The following is a 6,921-nucleotide window of genomic DNA, read 5'->3' as shown; positions in this document are numbered from 1 at the left end:
AACTCGGATCTTCGCCGTTTTTGCAGGAGTGAGTGGCGGCCCTCCTGCGAGACCAAGAAGCATCGATTCGTGCACGAATTCGGCGCCTTTCGACGTGATCGCCGGCGACCGTCGCTCGAGTAGGGCAAACCGCGTCTGCCGGGGCGGGCTTCGGGACGCCGATGCGAAAGTGGGAAACGCTGCTCGGATGTTCGCCGTTTTTGGCCGAGTGAGTGCTGGCACACGGGCGAAGCCAAACGGGGCCGATTACGGCACGATATCGGCGTCTTTCGACGTGCCCGCCGGCGACCGTCGCACGAGTACGGTAAACCGCGTCAGCCCGGGCGGAGTTCGGGACGCCGATGCGAAAGTGGAGAACGCCGCTCGGATCTTCGCCGTTTTTGGAGGAGTGAGTGGCGGCACTCCGGAGAAGCCAGGGAGCGCCAATTAGCGCACGATATCGGCGTCTTTCGACGCGCTCGCCGGCGACCGTCGCACGAGTAGGGCAAACCGCGTCTGCCGGGGCGGGGTTTACGACGCCGACGCAAAAGTGGGAACCGCCGCTCGGATGTTGGCCGTTTTTGGCAGAGTGAGTGCTGGCACTCCGGCGACGCGAAAGAGCGCGAATGCGCCCACGAAAGTGGCGTATTTGGACGTGCGTGACGGCGACCGCTGCAGGAGTACGAAAAACCACGTCAGCCGGGGCGAGCGACACACGGCGGTCTGGGTGCTTATCGCTGCTATTATAGGGGCACCCCGGCAGACGCAGAAAAAAAAAAAAAAATTTTCGACCTTCTTTTTTGCTGGTCGAGCTCGGGTAACCCAGGTCGCAATGGGAGCCGCGCACGAAAGCGGCGTCGCGAGACGCGTTCGCGGTCGCTAGTCGCACGAGCTCGGCAACCGCGTCAGCCGGCGCGGAGTTCGGGATGCCGACGGCTAAGTGGGTACCGCTGCTCGGATGTTCGCCGTTTTTGGCCGAGTGAGTGCTGGCACTCCGGTGAAGCCAAGGAGCGCCAATTCGTGCACGATATCGGCGTCTTTCGACGTGCCCGCCGGCCACCGCCGCACGAGTACGGCAAACCGCGTCTGCCGGGGCGGGGTTCGCGACGCGTACGCAATAGTGGGAACCGTCGCTCGGATGTTCGTCGTCTTTGGCCGAGCGAGTGCTGGCACTCCGGCGAAGCGAAACGGGGCCGATTCGGGCACGATATCGGCGTATTTCGACGTGCTCGCCGGCGACCGTCGCACGAGTACGGCAAAGCGCGTCTGCCGGGGCGAGGTTTGCGACGCCGACGAAAAAGTGGGAAGCGCCGCTCGGATCTTCGCCGTTTTTGCAGGAGTGAGTGGCGGCCCTCCTGCGAGACCAAGAAGCATCGACTCGCGCACGATATCGGTGTCTTTCGACGTGCCCGCCGGCCACCGCCGCACGAGTACGGCAAACCGCGTATGCCGGGGCGGGGTTGGCGACGCCGACGCAAAAGTGGGAACCGCCACTAGGATGTTCGCCGTTTTTGGCAGAGTGAGTGCTGGCACTCCGGCGAAGCGAAAGAGCGCGAATGCGCCCACGAAAGTGGCGTGTTTGGACGTGCTTGACGACGACCACCGCAGGAAAACGAAAAACCACGTCAGCCGGGGCGAGCGACCCATGGCGGTCTGGGTGCTTATCGCTGCTATTATAGGGGCACCCCGGCAGACGCAAAAAAAAAAAAAAATTTTTTTCGACATTCTTTTTTGCTCGTCGACCTCGGGTGACCCAGGTCGCAGTGGGAGCCGCGCACGAAAGCGGCGTCGCGAGACGGCTTCGCGGTCGCTAGTCGCACGAGCTCGGCAACCGCGTCTGCCGGGGCGGAGTTCGGGACGCCGACGGCTAAGTGGGAACCGCCGCTCGGATGTTCGCCGTTTGTGGCCGAGTGAGTGCTGGCACTCCGGCGAAGCCAAACGGGGCCGATTCCGGCACGATATCGGCGTCTTTCTACGTGCTCGCCGGCGACCGTCGCACGAGTACGGCAAAGTGCGTCTGCCGGGGCGGGGTTTGCGACGCGTACGCAATAGTGAGAACCGTCGCTCGGATGTTCGTCGTCTTTCGCCGAGCCAGTGCTGGCAATCCGGCGAAGCCGAACGGAGCCGATTCGGGCACGATATCGGCGTCTTTCCACGTGCTCGCCGGCGACCGTCGCACGAGTACGGTAAACCGCGTCAGCCGGGGCGGAGTTCGGGACGCCGATGCGAAAGTGGGAAGCGCCGCTCGGATCTTCGCCGTTTTTGGAGGAGTCAGTGGCGGCACTCCGGTGAAGCCAAGGTGCGCCAATTCGCGCACGATATCGGCGTCTTTCGACGTGCCCGCCGGCCACCGTCGCACGAGTACGGCAAACCTCGTCTGCCGGGGCGGGGTTTGCGACGCCGACGCAAAAGTGGGAACCGCCGCTCGGATGTTCGCCGTTTTTGGCAGAGTGAGTGCTGGCACTCCGGCGAAGCGAAAGAGCGCGAATGCGCCCACGAAAGTGGCGTGTTTGGACGTGCTTGACGACGACCACCGCAGGAAAACGAAAAACCACGTCAGCCGGGGCGAGCGACCCATGGCGGTCTGGGTGCTTATCGCTGCTATTATAGGGGCACCCCGGCAGACGCAAAAAAAAAAAAAATTTTTTTCGACATTCTTTTTTGCTCGTCGACCTCGGGTGACCCAGGTCGCAGTGGGAGCCGCGCACGAAAGCGGCGTCGCGAGACGGCTTCGCGGTCGCTAGTCGCACGAGCTCGGCAACCGCGTCTGCCGGGGCGGAGTTCGGGACGCCGACGGCTAAGTGGGAACCGCCGCTCGGATGTTCGCCGTTTGTGGCCGAGTGAGTGCTGGCACTCCGGCGAAGCCAAACGGGGCCGATTCCGGCACGATATCGGCGTCTTTCTACGTGCTCGCCGGCGACCGTCGCACGAGTACGGCAAAGTGCGTCTGCCGGGGCGGGGTTTGCGACGCGTACGCAATAGTGAGAACCGTCGCTCGGATGTTCGTCGTCTTTCGCCGAGCCAGTGCTGGCACTCCGGCGAAGCCGAACGGAGCCGATTCGGGCACGATATCGGCGTCTTTCCACGTGCTCGCCGGCGACCGTCGCACGAGTACGGTAAACCGCGTCAGCCGGGGCGGAGTTCGGGACGCCGATGCGAAAGTGGGAAGCGCCGCTCGGATCTTCGCCGTTTTTGGAGGAGTCAGTGGCGGCACTCCGGTGAAGCCAAGGTGCGCCAATTCGCGCACGATATCGGCGTCTTTCGACGTGCCCGCCGGCCACCGTCGCACGAGTACGGCAAACCTCGTCTGCCGGGGCGGGGTTTGCGACGCCGACGCAAAAGTGGGAACCGCCGCTCGGATGTTCGCCGTTTTTGGCAGAGTGAGTGCTGGCACTCCGGCGAAGCGAAAGAGCGTGAATGCGCCCACGAAAGTAGCGTATTTGGACGTGCTTGACGGCGACCGCCGCAGGAGTACGAAAAACCACGTCAGCCGGGGCGAGCGACCCACGGCGGTCTGGGTGCTTATCGCTGCTATTATAGGGGCACCCCGGCAGACGCAGAAAGAAAAAAAAAAATGGGGACATGGCGTGCGTCACCGTGCGGCTTCGCAGCGTTGCCGAAGTCGCCGAGCCCTTCGACTGAGCCGAACGGCGGACAGGGAACGTTGGTCGGCCGTTCTAACCTGTCGGTGCCACGCCGAGACGTCGTTAAGGAAAACCGCGTCGTGGGCCTCTACGACGCCGTCGAGTCGTTGTACGTTTGGTGTCCAGCGTGTCGGCGGCGAGTAGCGGACACGTCGTTCACGACTTCGGTCTTTCGCAGTCGACGCGAACTTGCGGAGAGTCGTGGTGCCTCACGTTTTCGGCAGAAACCGCGGCGGAATTTTCCCGTGCGTGCGCGCACGACCTCGGTGCTGTGCCGTCAGCGTAGTGTTGCACAAACTCGTGGCCTACCCAAGGTGCGGTACGTTTGCGGCCGTATCCTCGGTGGGAATTTCGTGAGTAGGGTCGCAAATTCTACGACCTCGGCGGGTTTGAGAGCGACGTAGACTTGTGGCACGCTCAACATGCCACACGTTTCGGGGCACACCCGCGGTGAAATTTTCTCGAGTACGCTCGTATTAGGGCCCAAGGAGGTCTGGGTACTTATCGCTGCTATTATGTGGGGGTTCTCGTGAGCGGCGTACGCGAAAGCGACCGGGTGTCTGATATGCGGCGGGCTTCGGCCTCGTCAAGCGTGTCCTCGGGTCTGCTCCAGGGGAATCCACGGCAGTCGTCTGCAGCCTCATCCGCTTGATGCGTTAGGGGCTGGTTGTCGGACGGTGCCGTTTTACCACGATATCGAGGTGTGTTCCGTGTCGTCCTCGGGCGATTCAGATGCGAAAGCGCCGAAGACGCGGGCGTGACCCGTCGTCTGGCGGCTTTGCAGTCTCGGCTCCGTTGCTAGTTCCGGCCGGTCCACCGACAGTGCAGCGGGCTTGGGCAACCCGCACGGCGCGACCGAGTCGATGCAACGAAAAAGAGCGAGCATGAACGTGCTTCTTGCCGCACGGCTCCCACTCGTCTTTCGGGAAGGTTGTGCCGTAGCGAGCTCGAACGCCGTCATCTCGGAGTGCAAAATAAGCGTGTTGGGGCGCCTGAAGGTGGCCTCCGCCGCACACAGACTGCGTCCGGCCCGCCGAGGGCGAGGACGGACGCGCAGTCGAACGATTACCTGGTTGATCCTGCCAGTAATCATATGCTTGTCTCAAAGATTAAGCCATGCATGTCTAAGTACATGCCGAAATAAGGCGAAACCGCGAATGGCTCATTAAATCAGTTATGGTTCCTTAGATCGTTTCTTCCTACTTGGATAACTGTGGCAATTCTAGAGCTAATACATGCAGTGAGCCTGGAGCCCTTTGGGTAACGGGTGCTTTTATTAGACCAAGATCGATCGGGTTTCGGCCCGTATTGTGTGGTGACTCTGGATAACTTTGTGCTGATCGCATGGCCACGAGCCGGCGACGTTTCTTTCAAGTGTCTGCCTTATCAACTTTCGATGGTAGGTTACTTGCTTACCATGGTTGTTACGGGTAACGGAGAATCAGGGTTCGATTCCGGAGAGGGAGCCTGAGAAACGGCTACCACATCCAAGGAAGGCAGCAGGCGCGCAAATTACCCACTCCCGGCACGGGGAGGTAGTGACGAAAAATAACAATACGGGACTCTTTTGAGGCCCCGTAATTGAAATGAGTACACTCTAAATCCTTTAACGAGGATCAATTGGAGGGCAAGTCTGGTGCCAGCAGCCGCGGTAATTCCAGCTCCAATAGCGTATACTAAAGCTGCTGCGGTTAAAAAGCTCGTAGTTGGATCTCAGTTCCAGACGAGTAGTGCATCTACCCGATGCGACGGCTCGGACTGAACATCATGCCGGTTCTTTCTTGGTGCACTTCATTGTGTGCCTCGAGATGGCCGGTGCTTTTACTTTGAAAAAATTAGAGTGCTCAACGCAGGCGAGTCGCCTGAATAAACTTGCATGGAATAATAGAACAAGACCTCGTTTCTGTTCTGTTGGTTTTTGGAATACGAGGTAATGATTAAGAGGGACGGACGGGGGCATTCGTATTGCGGCGCTAGAGGTGAAATTCTTGGACCGTCGCAAGACGAACTACTGCGAAAGCATTTGCCAAGAATGTTTTCATTGATCAAGAACGAAAGTCAGAGGTTCGAAGGCGATCAGATACCGCCCTAGTTCTGACCATAAACGATGCCAACCAGCGATCCGCCTGAGTTACTCAAATGACTCGGCGGGCAGCTTCCGGGAAACCAAAGTATTTGGGTTCCGGGGGAAGTATGGTTGCAAAGCTGAAACTTAAAGGAATTGACGGAAGGGCACCACCAGGAGTGGAGCCTGCGGCTTAATTTGACTCAACACGGGAAAACTTACCCGGCCCGGACACTGGGAGGATTGACAGATTGAGAGCTCTTTCTTGATTCGGTGGATGGTGGTGCATGGCCGTTCTTAGTTGGTGGAGCGATTTGTCTGGTTAATTCCGATAACGAACGAGACTCTAGCCTATTAAATAGGTGCGGGGTTCCCAGCACCTTACAACCTTCTTAGAGGGACAAGCGGCTCCTAGCCGCACGAAACAGAGCAATAACAGGTCTGTGATGCCCTTAGATGTCCGGGGCCGCACGCGCGCTACACTGAAGGAAGCAGCGTGTCTTTATCCCTGTCTGAAAAGACTGGGTAACCCGTGGAACTTCTTTCGTGATTGGGATAGGGGCTTGCAATTGTTCCCCTTGAACGAGGAATTCCCAGTAAGCGCGAGTCATAAGCTCGCGTTGATTACGTCCCTGCCCTTTGTACACACCGCCCGTCGCTACTACCGATTGAATGATTTAGTGAGGTCTTCGGACCGATGTCCGGCGCGGCCTTTCGGTTGCGCCGGTCTGTTGGAAAGATGACCAAACTTGATCATTTAGAGGAAGTAAAAGTCGTAACAAGGTTTCCGTAGGTGAACCTGCGGAAGGATCATTAACGGATTGTGAAGGGTGAGCGCCTCAGCTGCGTCTGCGCCCGACACTTTCTGCCGCTGACCCCGTTTGGACGCGGGGTCGGCTTTTCCCCACGGGGCTGCCTGAATGTGGAGCGGCACCCCGTGACAAATTGTTGCGCCCAGCGGACGCCAACACCGCGACCTTGGACGGTCGGCCAGGTGGCGGACGCGGGTACAAACGGCGCAACGCACTCATAGGTCGGCTTTCGACCCGCCACTGCACCGTGGCTCGAAGCGCTCGAAATGCGCGACCCGACCGCTGCGGGACCGCCTAGTACTGTAAACAGGAGCGGCGGAGCGCGAACGGCGAGTCGTGGTTACGTCGGTAGAAGGCGAGGCTGCGCGTTCCCGAAACGCCAGCCGAGTGCCCTCCCGACCGTTCGAGCGTGCAAGAACGA

At 59.8% G+C, this 6,921-nt stretch overlaps 1 non-coding gene across 1 annotated transcript; it reads left to right on the top strand.

Annotated features, from left to right (window-relative positions):
- Positions 1-4,689: 4,689 nt before the first annotated feature.
- On the top strand, positions 4,690-6,504 carry LOC142794614 (small subunit ribosomal RNA). Its single transcript, XR_012892488.1, has one exon. It is a non-coding gene; the product is annotated as a small subunit ribosomal RNA (ribosomal RNA).
- Positions 6,505-6,921: the final 417 nt, after the last annotated feature.

This window comes from Rhipicephalus microplus, unplaced genomic scaffold (assembly GCF_043290135.1).
Source record: "Rhipicephalus microplus isolate Deutch F79 unplaced genomic scaffold, USDA_Rmic scaffold_465, whole genome shotgun sequence".
Taxonomy (NCBI): Eukaryota; Metazoa; Arthropoda; class Arachnida; order Ixodida; family Ixodidae; genus Rhipicephalus; species Rhipicephalus microplus.
This window is presented reverse-complemented; position numbering and strand designations above follow the sequence as displayed.